Genomic DNA, 18,189 nt, shown 5'->3' with positions numbered 1-18,189 from the left:
TCTAAGGATTAAACACTTTTTTTTTTGAGACAGGGTCTTGCTCTGTCACCCAGGCTAGAATGCAGTGGTGCTATCGTGGCTCACTGTAGCCTCGAACTCCTGGGCTTAAGTGATGGTCCTGCCTCAGTCTCCCAGGTAACTGGGACCACAGGCGTGCAACACTGCAACCAGCTAATTTTTCATTTTTAGTAAAGACAAGGTCTCACTATGTTGCCCAGGCTGTTCTCAAACTTGTGGGTTCAAGAGATCTTCTTGCCTTAGCCTCCCAAAGTGCTGGGATTACAGGTGTGAGCCACCACGCCTGCCAGGATTAAATGCTTTTAAAATGGTGCATGATACTCAGTATTCAATTAATGTTAGTCATTGATGTTATGATTGTGATTGTGGTTGTTACTGCCTCCAAAGCTCATCTCCAAATTGTAGATCTGGGTGAGGCAGGAAAATAGGGTCTGGAGGCAGGGAACATAGACCAATTCACACTTCAGCTATGACAGGAAATATCCTCTCCATAGGGCGTACGCCGAGTAAATAACTTTGTAACTTTACTTCATCCTCTTCATGCACATAGGGTGTACACCAAGTAACCGATGCAATTCTCTAGAGGGTATTTAAACTCCCAAAAATTCTGTAACGGGGCCCTTGAGCCCCCATGCTTGGCCCATTCCCACCCTGTGGAGTGTACTTTCATTTTCAATAAACCCCTTCATTCCTTCCTCGCTTTGTGCGTTTTGTCCAATTCTTTGTTCAAGACCCCAAGAACCTGGACACCCTCCACCAGTAGCATGGGCATTTGTCCCCCACGTCACGCTGAAGACAGAATGCCAAACCGCCTCCCTGAGTACACCTTCACGGCTGCCTCATATGCACTATCCCAGTTCTAAGCACTTGCTTTCACTAGAGCCCCGTACAATGTAATCAGTTTAAGCTTCTGCAGTTACATTCACGATGGATTCAGGTCGCCCTGAAGTGAAGCACCAACTCCTCCCCTCCCCCTCGTGCCCCCAGGTCACCTTGAATGGATCAGGGGTGTTCTCTTGGGACACTTTAGAGACAGCAACTCTCAAAACTAACAACTGGATGCAACCCCATTTCATTCTCAGAGAGTGGCTGCCAGCCCATTATACTGTCCACACATCCTTCCCCCATCCCAGGTTCTCAGATCATCCATTCCCCAGGGAGTTCTGAGTCTCAAATGACAAATAAAGGTGTAAAGTGAGTGTACATGGGATTTGCCCCATAGATCCCCGTGTGCCCTGTTAGGCAGTTACCACTCTGAGCGAAGTCCACCTGTGCTCTGGGCAGGAGCAGGGGCTGGTGAGACTGAGGAAGTCCTGTCCCTGGAGAGCTGGAGCCAGGCTCTTTGACCTCCTCTAGGACCTGCCCTGAGACATGGGGAAAGTTTGTAACAGTAGCTGAGGCTCAGGCTTGTTGGGCTTGAAAGGGTTGGAGAAGCTGCTAGTCTCTTTCCTCAGCTGGACCTTACTGTAGGCCTGGGGAGGATGAGGCTGTGCTACCTCATTCCTGACCATTATTCCAAGACAATGGATTTCTTACAGCAGCAGTAATTTTTATTTAAAGAGTTGCTTCAGACAAAAATACTCTCACAGAAGCCTTCCCTTTCACCCCAACCTTCTGTACAAAGCACACTGTCCATCCATTCCCATAGCGCCCACAGGGGCACGCCTGGGCCATCCTCACCATGTTTGCCATATCAAAGTCCTGCTTGTACTGTTATTTCCTTAATATTTGCTTTACATGGCTTCCCTTTCTTTCTTTTTTTTTTTTTTTGTCAGTTAATTTTGACAGGAACATTATGTCAATAATATCTCTCACTAATACCCCTCAGTCCGTGCCCTGAGGGCAAGGGTGGCTGGAAAGAGCTGACTAGTTCCACCGGGAGGCCCCCATCCCGGGAGTGCTGAGTTCCATAGCGAGCTACCCTCTTCCACTCAAACTTGGATTTCCTTCCTGTCTGCTAGAGAGAGGCCAGTTCTTTTATTGATCAGTGGTGAAAACGGGGTGAGAATTCTACTCATCTCTCCTTCCTAGGGAATGATGAGGCCAGACAAGGGCCTGGGAAAGGGAGCATCAGAGGCAGATGGAAGCCAGAGGCAGTTGTGGAGAGAGGATGGCCTTGCTGGACTGAGTAGAGGACAGATTTGCCTCTTTTCACAGAAGACTTGAGGCACAGATGGGGAAACACAAGGGCTGTGTGGAATCCTGGCTCCTTCAATTACTGTCTGTATAACCTGTGGCAATTCCTTCACTACTTCATGAACCTCACCCTCAGCAAAATGGGATTGATGCTATTTAGTCACACTTGTCTTATCTGCTGTCCAGGTTGTGGTAAGGATTGAACAAACAAAAGAAAGTATTGCTGCTCTGAAAACTCTAAGGCAGGAACCTCAATTCTGGATGTACTTTGGGATAACCTAGGAGAGCTTAAAACAGCAACAGCAATAACAACCAATGCTCTAAGACCCAAACCCAGAGATTCTGATTTAATTTGATGCTGAGAGTGAGTCCTGGGCATCTGTTTTTTTGTTTGTTTGTTTTTTGAGACAGAGTTTTGCTCTCGTTGCCCAGGCTGGAGTGCGATGGCAAGATCTTGGCTCACTGAAACCTCCGACTCCCGGGTTCAAGCGATTGTCCTGCCTCGGCCTCCCAGGTAACTGGGATTACAGGCATGCAACACCATGCCCAGCTAATTTTGTACTTTTAGTAGAGATGGGGTTTCACCATGTTGGTCAGGCTGGTCTTGAACTCCTGACCTCAAGTGATCCACCCACCTCAGCCTCCCAAAGTGCTGGGATTTCAGGTGTGAGCCGCCGTGCCTGGCCTGGCATCTGTATTTTTAAATGTGTTTCTGTTGATTCTAACATGCTGCCAAGGCTGGGAACCCCTGCTCTAGGGCTGTGCTGTCCAATATGGCAGCTGCTAGCCACATGTGCCTATTTAAACTTAGATTAATTAGCCGGGCGCGGTGGCTCACACCTGTAATCCCGGCACTTTGGGAGGCTGATCCGGGTGGATCACCTGAGGTAAGGAGTTTGAGACCAGCCTGGCCAACATGATGAAACCCCATCTCTACTAAAAATACAAATATCAGCCGGGCATGGTCGCAGGCGCCTGTAATCCCAGCTACTTGGGAAGCTGAGTAACAAGAATCACTTGAACCGGGGAGGTGGAGGTTGCAGTGAGACGAGATAGTGCCACTGCACTCCTGCCTGGGTGAAAAGAGTGAGACCCCATCTCAAAAATAAATAAATAAATACATAAATAAACTTAGATTAATTAACTAAAATTAAAAATTCACTTCTTCAGTCACACTAGCTACACTTCAAGTGCTCAGTAGCTGCAGATGACTAGTGGTTGCTGTACTGAACAGTGCAGGTATGGAACATTTCCATCATCATGAAGAATTTTGTTGTTTTTTTTTTGAGACGGAGTCTCGCTCTTTCACCCAGGCTTGACTGCAGTGGCGCTATCTTGGCTCACTGCAAGCTCTGCCTCATCATGGAGAATTCTATTGCCTCTCAAAGTGTGGTCCGTGGACCAGCAGCATCAGCAGCACTGGGAGCTGGTCAGAAATGCAAATCTCAGGCCCAGGCCCAACCCACAGAATCAGAATCTGAATTTTAATAAAATTGAACAAAATCTCTAGGGCTTTCCTTATACTTTGTGAAGCACCGCTGTAAAACATACATTCCATTCATTCATTCATTCAATTATTTATTAAAAAACTGGTGTGTGCCAGGTATACACAGGTGATGGAGAGTGATCAGGGAAAAGCACAGCATGGTCTGTCATTCTAGCTGCAGGAAACAGACAGTAAGCAAGATAGCAAACTCATTTCAGAGTGAGAAAGTAAGATAAGGGGATGTGCTAGAGAGGCACTCCCGGGAGGGATGGTTACTTTAAGCTGGGAAGTGGTGGTGATTGAGTGTCTCTCTGAAGAGGAGATGCTTGAGTGGAGCCTGAGTGACAAGGAGCTGGCCAAGGGAGGAAGTGGGCATGGTGTTTTCTGGGCAGAGATAGCAGCAAGTAAAAATGCCCTGAAACTTGGGAGGCCGAGGCAGGCAGATCACGAGGTCAGGAGTTCGAGACCAGCCTGGCCAATATGGTGAAATCCTGTCTCTACTAAAAATGCAAAATTAGCCGGGTGTGGTGGCGTGTGCCTGTAGTCCCAGCTACTCAGGAGACTGAGGCAGGAGAATCACTTAAACCCAGGAGGCGGAGGTTGCAGTGAGCCAAGAGCGTGCCACTGTACTCCAACCTGGGCGACAGAGCAAGACTCTGTCTCAAAAAAAAGGCCCTGAAACAAGGTTGCTGGATTTAGCAAATAAAAATAAAGAATGCTCAGTTATATTTAAATTTCAGCTAAACCATTAATATTTTTTAGTACAAGCATATCCCACATATTGCATGGGATATATTTATACTAAAAAAGATTTGTGGTTTAGTTGACATTCACATTTAACTGATCAACCTAGGTAACATGGCGAAACCCTGTCTCTACAAAAAATACCAAAAAAATTACCTGGGAGTGGTAGTGAGCCCTGTAGTCCCAGCTACTTGAGGAAGTGGGAAGATTGCTTGAGCCCAAGAGGCTGAGGCTGCAGTGAGCTGTGATCATGCCACTGCACTCTAGCCTGGGTAACAGAATGAGACCCTGTCTCAAAAAAAAAGAAAGAAAGAGATGGGGGGGATGCGGGGAGAGAGAGAGAGAGAGAAAGAAAACGAAAGAAAAACCTTTTTTTTTTTTTTTTTGAGATGGAGTTTCACTCTTGTTGCCCAGGCTGGAGTGCAACGGCGCGATCTCGGCTCATCGCAACCTCCGCTTCCTGGGTTCAAGCGATTCTCCTGCCTCACCCTCCCTAGTAGCTGGGATTACAGGCATGTGCACCACGCTCGGCTAATTTTGTATTTTTAGTAGAGACGGGGTTTCTCCATGTTGGTCAGGCTGGTCTCGAACTCCCAACCTCAGGTGATCCGCCCGCCTTGGCCTCCCAAAGTGCTGGGATTACAGGCGTGAGCCACTGTGCCCGGCCGAAAAGAAAAATTTAACTGATTGTTCTGTATTTTATTGGGACCCTGCAAAAGGACCAAGTGGGGGGGTGGTGCTGGAGGGACATGAGGAGAAGCAGTGTCACTGGGATAGTCAGGAAACAGGGGTGCCATGAGCATAAAAGAGAGAGCAGGGCCCAAATCTTGGGCTACAGAAAAACAAGTTAGAAAAATTAAATAGCCTCCAAGGGAATGGACTGGCCGCTGCTGTTTCTTCCCCTTGATGAAATCATGGGCTTTACCTTCCTGCAACCCTATGGTTTCTGGGAAGGGCTTCTTGGAAGATGAACAATTGTCCAGGCTTGTTATGCCTGGGTGGTGCTTGGGGAGACCAAGGGCCACTGGTTGACCTGCTAAACATAGCGTGCGATATATATTGTTTGGTCTGAGCTTTTAAGTGCTCTTTCCCTGTTTGTTTGTTTAATTCCTGCGTTTTTGTATGTGATCTCCTATAAATCTTCCTCTTCTTAAGGACTATGTTTGACAACTTCATTTCCCCCCAACTGGAGACATTTCCCCTGCTAAGGGTCAAAAAGACTAATTACCCTAAACCGAGTATTGGAGACACCCTCAGGCTCACACATGACTGAGAAGTGCATGATCCCAGCCATATTAATAGAACGCAGCAAGAGCGTATCTGAGAACAGAAGCAGTGACGTCTTCAAAGCTCAACCGTATTCCTGTCGGAAAATAAACTCCTGACCCCTTCAACAATGCCTGTGCGGAACCTCACAGTGGAAGAGGCCATGAAAGATATTCTGTTCAAACACTTTAATTTATTCAGGAGGAAACTGAGGCTCTGGGAGGATTACGATTTGCCTAAGGACCCAGAATTGATGTTGGGGCTGGGACCCGAGCTCAGAGCTCTTAACTCCCTGACCAGTGCTCTCTCCACCTTAGTTGGGTTTGGTGGGAGGAGGGTGAAGGAGAGGAATGGGTAGAGGAGCGGGGAAGGGTTGCAAAACATCAGCTGACTCTCATAAAGTGCTTTAACACAAAGCACTTTCCTATGGTTTCTCATTTAAGGTAGGTATAATTTCCATTTTGCAAGTGGGGGACCTGGAGCTCAGAGAGGGTAAGTGATTCGTCCAAGGTCACAATGTTCTTTAGTGGCAGAACAAGGAGTCAAGCCCAGATCTTCGGGCTCCTTGGTTGAGAGCTGTCTTCACCATCACCTGGAAAAGATGGGGGAGGAGAGAGCAGCACACTGGTTGCCAGTGTATCAGAGCTCCAGGGCAGGCAGGTGGAGGGAAACACGGCCTGAGAAGTCAAGAGGAGGACCACCTGCCTGGAGCCACGTGGGGCACTTTCCATGCATAACCCCCTTTAATCATTGCCTCAAACTCATGAAAGTGGTGAGGAACTGAAGCTAGGAGAGGCTAAGCGGTCACCCGGCTAGTTAATAGCAGAGTTGTGGACCTGAATCCAGATCTGTCCAACTTGAGGGTCTCCACTGGGGCTTTTCAGGTGAGTGAAAGTCTATGGGCCGAAACTGGGCAAGAGGGAGGCACAGACAACATTGCAAGGAAAGAGGACCGGGAAGACTTTCAGGCACAATGACTGATCCTGGAGGTGCAGAGCCTCTTCCTCAACCTCCATCGGCTCTCTCCTCTGCTGTGAATGCAAATATTGTCCCCAAAGCATTAGCCAAATCCCTGCTTATTCTCTGCACAGTCTGTAGATTTGCTTGGGGGCTGAACTAGGGCTCTCCCTGTGTTGCGGTTGGGTTCCGCCCTTAGCACTGCAGTGTTCTGCCCCTTGCTTTCCGGGCCACACCTATCAGGGCCTCCTTCCCCCGGAGCCCTACCCCATCCCTTCCAAAGACCACCAGCAAGAGGCAGGAAACAGAGCTGGATTGCCTTGTTTTCATGCGAGAACTTGTCCTATCTCCTCCTGCCTCCCTCCCTCTCTCCCTCTCTCCCAATTTTTGTTTCCAAAATACTTGTGAGGTGCTTTCCCCACATGAGGGTCCCTGATTGACTATTCGTGGGGAAATTCCTACCAACATTCTTATCTTTTCTAGTCAGCCACCTCGTTTTTCTGACAGAGGCAGAAAATATTATCATTGATAATATTACCATTTCCTCCAGCACCTGACACATAGTAGGGTCACAGTGAGTCTTTCTGCCCTGAGTTGACAGCACAAGAGAGGAAGAGGTGGAGTTATTCTGAGGGCCTGCCGTGGCTAATGTTTCCCTTGTTCGGGCGTCTTTTGTAGCTAATGAATCTCATAAGGCCTGGTGTCTGGGACATTCCTCAGAAGCCTTCCCGTGAGGCGAGTTACTGGATGACTGTCTTGTGCTTTGGGGGAATGCTGGCAATTGGCACAGCTATGTTGGGAGCTCAGGGTTCCCGCGTGGTGAGTGGAGGCTGCAGCCCACCAGCCAGGGCCACGTCACTTCTCCTCACCCTTGGCAAAGCGCTGTGGTGGGTGAAAAATGAAAATGTAAGTCCAAGGGAATATAAAAATGTAGTCAGAAAATGTAATCAATATTTACTCCCAGCAGTAAAATGCCAACATGTGGGGAATGTGGATGAGGGGTATATGGGGATTTTTCGTACTATTTTTACAAACTTTCTGTTCATCTGAAATTATTTCAAAATAAAATATTAGGTAGATAGAAAAACAAAATATGTTTTGTGACCGAGTGAGTGAGAACAGGAGAAACAGCTTAGAGCAGATAGAGGTGGGAGTAGAGTAGTTAACAGGGGGCTTAGGGTTGGGAGAGCTGGACTCACATCCTGCTTTCCCATTTCAGAGCTGTCACACCTTGCGTGGGTTCCTTAACCTCTTTCTCTTATTTTGAGACAGAGTCTCACTGTGTCGCCCAGGCTGGAGTGCAGTGGTGCAATCTCAGCTCACTGCAACCTCCGCCTCCCGATTCAAGCCATTCTCCTGCCTCAGCCTCCCGAGTAGCTGGGATTACAGGTGCCCACTACCATGCCTAGCTAATTTTGTGTGTGTGTGTGTGTGTGTGTGTGTGTGTGTGTGTGTGTGTGTGTGTGTGTGTATTTTAGTAGAGACGGGGTTTTGCCATGTTGGCCAGGCTAGTCTTGAACTCCTGACCACAAGAGATCCACCCACCTCAACCTCCCAAAGTGCTGGGATTACAGGCATGAACCCCCTGTCCCTGGCCCCTTAACCTCTTTCAGTTCCAGTTTCTTCACCTGAAAAATGGGAATGATAAAGGCCTATTAGGAGGTTAATGCAACAATGCATGTACAGCTCTTTAGGACAAGCCCTGGTACATAGTAAGGTTTCCCAAATGGTGAGAAGAGGGCAAAAAGAGACACAGAAAGGACAAAGTCCTCCCCTTATTCAATCCCTATGACTTCTTTGTCTTTGCCATTTAAGTCCCCAGATCCTATACCTTCTACACCAGGGACTCACCACGCTGCCATAACCAGTCCCTGGCTTTGGCCCTATTGCCCTTATAAAATAGGCAGAGAATAGTCCAGGACTGCTGTCCATACAATGTTTCCTGACATTCTCAACTGGTTATCTTAAAGGGCCAGCAGGAAGGTGCTTATGAATACTTCTCAGCTTGTGACCTTGGGGCCACAGTCTTTCATTCATTCTTCAACATACCTTCATAGAGTATGGGTGAAGGGAACCATGGACCAGACATGGTACTTGGCATGGAAATATGGCATGGAGCAAAACTAACATGGCTTGCCCTTGGGTGCTCACCTTCTAGGAACTAGTCTTTCCCTATGTTTTTTTCCAGATTCCCTCCCTCTGCAACACCCAACCTTGGTCATTCTTCCAGAGTACAGAAACTCCTTCCCTGCAGTATGCCGATGGCTCAGGCTCACTGAGGGCAGGGCACATGGCAAGATGTTGGCAGTTACTGTGGCCTGATCATTCTTTAGCAGCTGTCCTTGGGTAAAATTTGGTCTTGGAAGGTACTGAGAGTACCCAGTGGTCCAAAGCTGAAACTGCCTTATCTGCAAATCCTTCCACTCCAATTGGTGACCCACATCCCTTTTCCATGCCCACTGTATTTTCTAAACTAGTCTCTGCCCTAGACTTCCTTCATGGTCTGCAGTCCACATTAGTCCAAAACCCCCTTTCTAAACAGCTCTCCTTTTTAAACCAAATATACCCTCTGCTCCCATCATCCTGCCTCACCCTCACCCTACCTCTCTGACTGTGGTTATGATACTCATCCAACTTCGCCAAGAGTGCATACTTCCTAGCATTAGATGCCAGTCACAATTAGCATTACCAAACCTACCCAACCTCTCTATGTGGCAAATTTTTTTAAAAGACAGGGTCTCATTCTGTCACCCAAGCTGCAGTGCAGAGGCACAATCAGAGCTCACTGCAGCCTCAAGCTCCTCGGCCTCCTAAGCAGCTAGAAGTGCAGGTGCACACCACCATGCCTGGCTAATTTCTTTTTTCAATTTTTGGAAGAAATGGAGTCTCACTGTGTTGCCCAGGCTGGTCTCAAACTCCTGGTCTCAAACAATCCTCCTGCCTCAGCCTCCCAAAGCACTGGGATTATAGGCATGAGCCACTACATCTAGCCTGCATGTGGCAATTTTTTAATTCATTTGTTTTATAGAAAAACTGGAGTAACAATACAAAGCACAAATTGAGGAATGAAGAACTTCATCTTTCTCACCCTCTTTCATATTCACAACTCTTAATTAACCTCTCACTTGTGAAAACTGTTTGACCTTATTCTCATTAAAAATAAATTGCTATTTTTTCCCTTTAGACCCTCACTTCAATATTATTTATTGAGAACTACTTCTGTTTTACAACCCATAGAAAAAGTCGAATATATTTCGACTCACAGGTAAAACCTACCATATAGCAAAAAATATAACTGAACATATATTAAAAGAGGGACCTGAATGAGTTCCACATGGCACGATATCTAAGTGTAACACAGTCTCAGAAAGGTGAACTTTGTGTGTGTGTGTGTGTGGTGTCAACAAAAAGACATTTATCAATTTTGTGTTTTGTATCATGAAAAATAATTTTTTATAAAAAGTTTATGAAAAATAATTTTTCATGAAGTGTAAAAAGAAAAAAGAGTCCAGGCTCTGGACTTAAGAGTCTAGCTCTCTCCTTTCCTATGTGTACCAGCTTGTAGAATTGGTATAAAAATTAAAAGAGATAATAGATATAAATAAATTATTGCAGAACCTCAATAAATGATAGCAGGCTGGTAGACACATACCCCCAAATCTATTCTCTTTTTTCTTTAAGTAATAGAACACTGATTCTTATTTTGGATGTAGAAACTTCCTTGCAGCTAGGTGCAGCTGCGAGATGAGGCCACTGAGTCCTGAGTGAAAATGTTGCACGGGACTTCCAGGAAGTCTCCTTAAATGTAGCAGACACTCTGCATCCCTCTACCTATTATTGGTCTGGACTCTGGAAGTGATGTCTGGTACCCCAACTGCTCTTTTGGAGCATGAGGAGGGGGACCACAGCCTGCGGATGGCATTGCAGGCAGCTAAAGGGCTTGGTCCTTGATGAGCAGGAAGCTGCCATTCCAGCCCTGAATTTCCTGAGGATTTCTTTTCATAAAATATAATTTTTTTTTTCTCATATTTAAGCCATTCTTTTTCAGGTCTTAATTTCTCAGAGTGAAGCTAATCACAACTAATGTAGTATAATTATTATTTTCCTCATTATTTTGTCAGCCCTGGCCCACAATCCTACTGTCTCACAGATCCCCTCTTTTTGCCATTAGAAGCAGCCTAAATGTCATCAATAACAAAGAACTTTGCCTTGGTTCTGATCTCTGTCACCAGTCCATCCAAGCCCTTACTATGGTGCACCCACGTCCTCCTGGCCCCGGTGACATGCATGGCATCCCCCTCTGCTTTCTCTCCTTTGTTTCCCCCTCTCTCTGCATTTCTGATTCCAAGTCTTTTTCTGCTTTCCCTGGCTACTGTTTGCAGAATTCTCACACTGTCTGGGTGGGACTGAACCACCCTGAAAGCAGAAAATTTGGACTAACTAGAAAGGAAGGGGGAGCTTTCCAGGTGGATGAAAAAAATAAGCAAAAGAGAACACAGATGGGGCATAATGTGGGGACTAAGAGGGAAGTCGCTGAAGGTTTCTGTTGAGGGCGGCAGGAGATGAGATTGAATGGGAAAGTCGGTGAGCCTATTACGGAGGATCTTTAAGGCCTAGTAGAGGAGTTTGGACTTGATTCTGGAAGAAATAGCCACTACAAGTTTCTGAGCAGGGCAGTGACATTAGGCAAGTGATGTTTCCAGAGGAATTCATCTGGCTGCCGGGTGCAAAACAGATTGAAGGCAGGAAGAGCCTGGAGACAGGGAGACCAATATAAATCTTCCACCCAGTAATCAGATGGTCAGACATTGTCAACAGACTTTGAAAGGGGCCTTGTGAAACAGCAAAAGTAAAATGCAATGATTTCAGCTAAGCAGCAGCTGCAGAAGAAGCCTTAAAATCTTTCCCCAGAATTTTTCACATGAAAGTAGCAAGCTTCCAAACCAAAATTGGTTCAATCTTTTTGTAAAACAGTCTGACAACTGTGGATCAAGAGCCTTAAAATGTTCACACCCTTTGACCCAGTAATTCCACTTGTGGGAATGCTAGGGAAATAATCCAAACGAGGGAAAGGAAATAAAATGCATGGAGAACTTAATCACAACAGACTTGATAATAGCAAATAACCAAAAACAATCTCAATGTTCAGCAAAAGGGGGGGGTGTGGTGGCTCACACCTGTAATCCCAGGACTTCGGGAGGCCAAGGTTGGCGGATCACCTGAAGTCAGTAGTTCAGGACCAGCCTGGCCAAGATGGTGAAACCCGGTCTCTGCTAAAAATGCAAACATTAGCCAGGCATGGTGGTGCATGCCTGTAGTCCCAGCTACTTGAGGGGCTGAGGCAGGAGAATTACTTGAACCCGGCAGACAGAGGTTGCAGTGAGTCAAGTTCGCACCACTGCACTCCAGCCTCGGCGACAGAGCAAGACTCAGTCTCAAAAAGAAAAATTAAAAAAAAAAAAGTTCAGCAAAAGGGAAAAGATTTAGCAAACTCTGGATCTCGATTAACTCCATTACCCAGCCATTAACTCAGAGGGGTAAGAAGACCAGACAGATGATGTGAAAACAGCTCACAACATAATTGGAGAAAAGCAGGTTGCAAAATGCATCTGGTGTATTATCACACAACAAACACCTGTGCAGGAACAAGACCAAAAAGTAATATTCTAAATTACTCCCCATCGTTTCATTAGACTGCAGGGACTTTTCTCCTTTTAAAAATTATTTTGATAGGCCAGGTGCAGTGGCTCATGCCTATAATCCCAGCACTTTGGGAGGCTGAGGTGGGTAGGATTGCTTGAGCTCAGGAGTTCGAGACTAGCCTGGGCAACATGGAGAAACCCTGACTCTAGAAAAAATACAAAAATTAGCTGGGCCTGGTGGCACCTGTAGTCCCAGCTACTTGGGAGGCTGAGATGTGAGGATCACTTGAGGTTGAGAGTTCAAGACTGTAGTGAGAGGTGATCATACCACTTCACTCCAGCCTGGGCGAAAGGTTGAGACTCCATCTCAAAAAAAAAAAAATTCTTTTCCTCTAGGCCACAGATCGCTTGAGTTCAGGAGTTCAAGACCAGCCTGGGCAATATGATGAAACCCCATTTCTATACAAAATACAAAAAAAAAATTAGGCATGGTGGCATACACCTGTAGTCCCAGCTACTCGGGAGGCTGAAGCAGGAGGATTGCTTGAACCCGGGAGATGGAGGTTGGAGTGAGTCGAGATCACACCACTGCTCTGCTGCCTGGACAACAGAGTGAGACTCTGTCTCAAAAAAAAAAATTTTTTTTTTTTCTCCAATATACTTTACATTACATGTATACTTGCAATTATAGGGAATGTCAAGGAAAATTCTTACTTTTCATTCTACTCACTCTGAATTATTTTACATTTATAAGAATGTATTAAACATGTACTACTTGTATATTTTAAAAAGTAAATAGCCAGGCGCGGTGGCTCATGCCTGTAATCCCAGCACTTTGGGAGGCCGAGGTGGGCGGAATCACGAGGTCAGGAGATCGAGACCGTCCTGGCTAACACGGTGAAACCCCGTCTCTACTAAAAATACAAAAAATTAGCCAGGCGTGGTAGCGGGCGCCTGTAGTCCCAGCTACTCGGGAGGCTGAGGAAGGAGAATGGCGTGAACCCGGGAGGTGGAGCTTGCAGTGAGCCGAGATCACGCCACTGCACTCCAGCCTGGGCGACAGAGCAAGACTCTGTCTCAAAAACAATAATAATAAATAAATAATTTTTCAATGACAAAATATACTAATAAGGCCAGGCATAGTGGCTCACACTTGTAATCCCAGCACTTTGGGAAGCCAAGGTGAGAGGATCGCTGAAGCCAAGGAGTTTAAGACCGGCCTGGGCAGCATGACAAAACCCTATCTCTGTAAAAAATAAAAAAAAATAGCCAGTTGTGGTGGCACATGCCTATAGTCCCAGCTACTCAGGAGGCTGAGGCAGGGGGATTGACTGAGCCCGAGAGGCCGAGGCTGTAGTGAGCCACGATTGCACCATTGCACTCCAGCCTGGGCAAGACAGCAAGACCGCATCTCAAAAAAAAAATACGAATAAATGTAGGAAACCATGAGACATGCTCATGCCATTACCAGCACAAGTACTTACTATTTATCTTCTCGATGATGAGGTTTAAAAGAAAAAGGTTTAGGCTTTGGAGCTGGTTGGGAGAGAGCTGAGTTTAATCCTACCTTAGCTGGATGACCATGGCAAGATTATCTTTGAAGTAGGGAATGATCACACATCCCTCGCATAATTTGGGGGAAATCAAGTGAGAGAATGATGAAAATTTCTTAACGCAGTGTTCTGCACTTAAAAGACACACAGCAAACAGTGGCTGAAAATATGGATAGCTATTATTTTCTCAATTCTGTTTTCTGCCTCTTGCGGTGGATAGCTGTGAGCTTGTGGAGCTGACTGTCCAAGGACAGAGGCAGAACCCTGAGCAGTGTTCTTGACCTCAGCCACTTCATGCCGTTGCCGCAGCCACCGAGGCTTTTCCCCACTGTGAACCCGATGGGCGATTCCTGCTCCTTGATCTGGCCTAGCAGTGCAGTTCCCTTTGCCAAGACCACACCTTGGCTATGGTGTACAAATGAACTAAGCATAGAAGACAAAGTTTGTTTTCAAAAGGAAGTTTTATTCTCCACATACTCAACTAGCATGTATTTAAGAATAGTTTTATGTTTTAGACATTTAAGTTTGAACATAAAGTGGCCTTTGTTAACTCATTTTGTTTTACCTCCCTTGACCCCAGTTTTTATGCAAGTCCCAGTTTACAACCCTGCTCAAAGCTGTATATAAGTCCCTTTGAAGGACAGTATATGATTCTAAAAGGTCATTGAGATGAGAAAAGAGATGAGGATCGCTAGAAGACCACCTAGAGCAAAGCAAATTAATGCCAACAATGATTTTGGGGTGTGCTAAATGGCACCACCAATGTTCACAACTTCCTGCTTAATAAAACTTTCACGCTCAGCCGGATTTTTCTTTTCTTTTCTTTTCTTTTTTTGATGGAGTCTTGCTCTGTTGCCCAGGCTGGAGTGCAGTGGTGTGGTCTCAGCTCACTGCAACCTCTGCCTCCTGGGTTCAAGTGATTCTCCTGCCTCAGCCTCCTGAGTAGCTGGGATTACAGGCGCCTGCCACCACACCCAGCTAAGTTTTTGTATTTTTAGTAGAGATGGGGTTTCATCATGGTGGCCAGGCTGGTCTCGAACTCCTGACCTTGTGATCTGCCCGCCTCCAGCTCCCAAAGTGCTGGGATTACAGGCGTGAGCCACCACACCCGGCTCAGCCAGATTTTTCAAGTTTCTCAAGGACTACTTAAGTGGGAGCCCATTGAAAACCTTATTAAAGACCAGAGAGATGACATTTATTGGCTCTGCATGGCCTACTCAGCCTGCAGTCTGTTGAGGGATACCTTGTATCAACTCCCTGGTATTCCCAGCATGCTGGGGAATGAGGCTCTGGGAGGGAAGAAAAGTCTTTGTCTTTCCCCACCCTGGATTTTACTTTTGAAGCAAGGACATGCCCAGTCTGCAAACAGAAACATGATGTGACGTCTGGACCGCAGATCCAAATGTCAGGGAAGAGGAGACTGAGGGTGACCATCAGATGGGCTAACATGGTGGGGCTGGGCCATGTTCTCTTTCCCTTGGTGCTGCAGCCAGCCCCTGTGGCACCAGCTCTTCCTTACTAACTCATGGTTTCATTTTTTTCAGCCAGAGTGATGCTGTGACTTCAGTCAAAGGTAGGGCCCTGGCGTAGGTGCTGTTGTATTCACAGCACCACAGCTGCTAGATGTTTGGTGATAGTTTGATGAATAAATGAATGCCTGTATGCATGAACAAATGAACAAAATTCCTTTCCAGCCGGATGGGGTGGCTCATGCCTGTAATCCCAGCACTTTGGGAGGCTGAGGTGGGCAGATCACTTAAGGTCAGGAGTTCAAGACCAGCCTGGCCAACATGGTGAAACCCCATCTCTACAAAAAATACAAGAAAATAGCCAGGTGTGGTAGTGCATGCCTATAGTCCCAGCTACTCCCGAGGCTGAGGCGCAAGAATAGCTTGAACCCAGGAGGCAGAGGTTGCAGTGAGCTGAGATCGCCCCACGACATTCAAGCCTTGGTGACAGAGAAAGACCCTTTCTCCAAAAATAATATATATAAATATTAATATATAAATATATATAATAATAAAATTCCTTTCGATGAACCCTCACATTCTGACCTGTTTCTCTCTCTTGACATGTCTTAGCTTCAGCCAGTATATGAAAAAATTATGGCTTCTCATTATTATATTTCAAATCATCTTTCCTCATTGCTGACTTTTTTTTTTTTTTTTGAGATGGAGTTTTGCTCTCGTTGCCCAGGCTGGAGTGCAATGGCGCAATCTCGGCTCGCTGCAACCTCTGCCTCCCGGGTTCAAGAGATTCTCCTGCCTCAGCCTCCCGAGTAGGTGGGATTACAGGTGCCCGCCACCACGCGCAGCTAATTTTTTGTATTTTTAGTAGAGACGGGATTCCACCATGTTGGCCAGGCTGGTCACGAACTCCTGACCTCAGGTGATCCACCTGCCTCTGCCTCCCAAAGTGCTGAGATTACAGGCGTGAGCCACCACAACCAGCATTGCTGATTTTTAATAGTTATGACTTTAAAAGAAAAAATGAGTATATTTAAATACAAATAAGAAATCTGAATTATAACCATGTGGATCAGAATTGTCCAACGAACTGGAACCTCTGTGCTGACTGTATTGTGGTAAGAAAAAAAGTCTACGTTCTGAAGATAAAGAAAGAAAGGAAGGAAGGAAGGGATGGAGGAAGGAGAAAAGGCAGGTGAGGAGAAAGAAGGATAAAGAAAGAAAGGAGAGAGTTTGAGAAATAAACTGAGTTCTGGTTCTGTGTCTCTGACTTGGCCACTCATGGCTTTGTAACCTTGAGCCTCACTTTCCGTGTTGTAAATGAGAGGTTGGACTGGATCCGAAGTTCTCAGGCTTTCTGAATGAATCAGAATCCCCTGGATGCGGAGCTACTAATTGTGCATATTCCTGAGCCCCACCCCTTTTGGACTTTGACCCTGTGCTGGGGCCCTGGGAATCTTCATGTTTAATAAGCTTCTTTTCTTCTCTTTTTTTTTTTTTTTTTTTTTTTTGATAACAGGGTCTTGCTCTGTTGCTCAGGCTAGAGTGCAGTGGCATGCATGATCACAGCTCACTGCAGTCTCGAACTCTGGGGCCCAAGCGATCCTCCCACCTCAGTCTCCTGAGTAGCTGGGACGACAGGCATGTGCTACCATGCCCGGCTATTTTTATGTATTTTTTGTATTTTATGTTGCCTAGGCTAGTCTGGAACTCCTCAGCTCAAGTGATGCACTTGCCTCGGCCTCCTGAAGTACTGGGATTACAGGCATGAGCCACTGTGCCCAGACAACAAGCTTCTTCTTGACCCAGCTGCAGAAGAAGCCAGATCTCACGCTGAGAAAACAGGAACGGATGGCCCAGAGAGGCTGTGGCTCTGACTCCTCAAGGATGAGACTTTTGATCTGGGAGTTATACCATTTTCCCCAACTCTTGAAATAACAGTAAACCACTTTGGGGGCCACTTTAGCTCTGGTTTAGATGGGAATGACTCGTGACTAAGTGCTGGAGGCAAGGGGAAGTGTACATTAGCATCTTAGAAACTAGCAGATTCTCTCAAGGTAGCCTTTGCCTTAGGTTGTTAGAACTTGCTAAATGGGATGGGATTAATTCCTGGCTGTTCCTACCTATATGGAGGTGGATACAACAGTATTTCCTATCATCTGTGGGTGATTGGTGCTTTTTCTAGACGCTTTCCCATGCATGAGCTCATCTGAGCCTCAAGGTGCAGGCTATTACCTCATTTCACAGATGCGGAAACTGAGATGTGGAGGCTTCTTGCCAGAGTATTCTCTGCTTTTTGTTGGCAAACACAGGAAAAGAGCGCCGATCTCCTTTTTCCCAGTGTGCCATGCTGCGGATAACTACGTATTTCTTAAACTAAAGGACAGAGGAGTTATTAACAATAAGTTTCCAAAACTTCTTACTTTTCCAGAGCAATGATAAAGTTCCAGCGTAGACTGAGGTTACTACTCTAATGATATTAATGATAAAAATTATTAGAAGCCCTCGAGGTACAGTCCATGTAATCCAGCCTTACGGTGAGGAAGCACATGCATATATAATATATATTTGCATACATGTGCTTTGGATAAATAATGAAAGGGGATATAAACGGGCCGGGTGCGGTGGCTTACGCCTGTAATCCCAGCACTTTGGGAGGCTGAGGTGGGCAGATCATGAGGTCAGGAGTTCGAGACCAGCCTGACCAACATGGTTAAACCCCATCTCTAAAAAAAAAATAAAAATATTAGCTGGGTGCAGTGGTGCACACCTGTAATCCCGGCTACTCGGGAGGCTGAGGCAGGAGAATCACTTGAACCTGGGAAGTGAAGGTTGCAGTGAGCCGAGATTGTGCCGCTGCACTCCAGCCTGGGTGACAGAGTGAGACTCCATCTCAAAAAAAAAAAAAAAAAAAAAGGAAA

The sequence above is a fragment of the Nomascus leucogenys genome, chromosome 3, assembly GCF_006542625.1.
Source record: "Nomascus leucogenys isolate Asia chromosome 3, Asia_NLE_v1, whole genome shotgun sequence".
Lineage (NCBI taxonomy): Eukaryota > Metazoa > Chordata > Mammalia > Primates > Hylobatidae > Nomascus > Nomascus leucogenys.
This window is presented reverse-complemented; position numbering follows the sequence as displayed.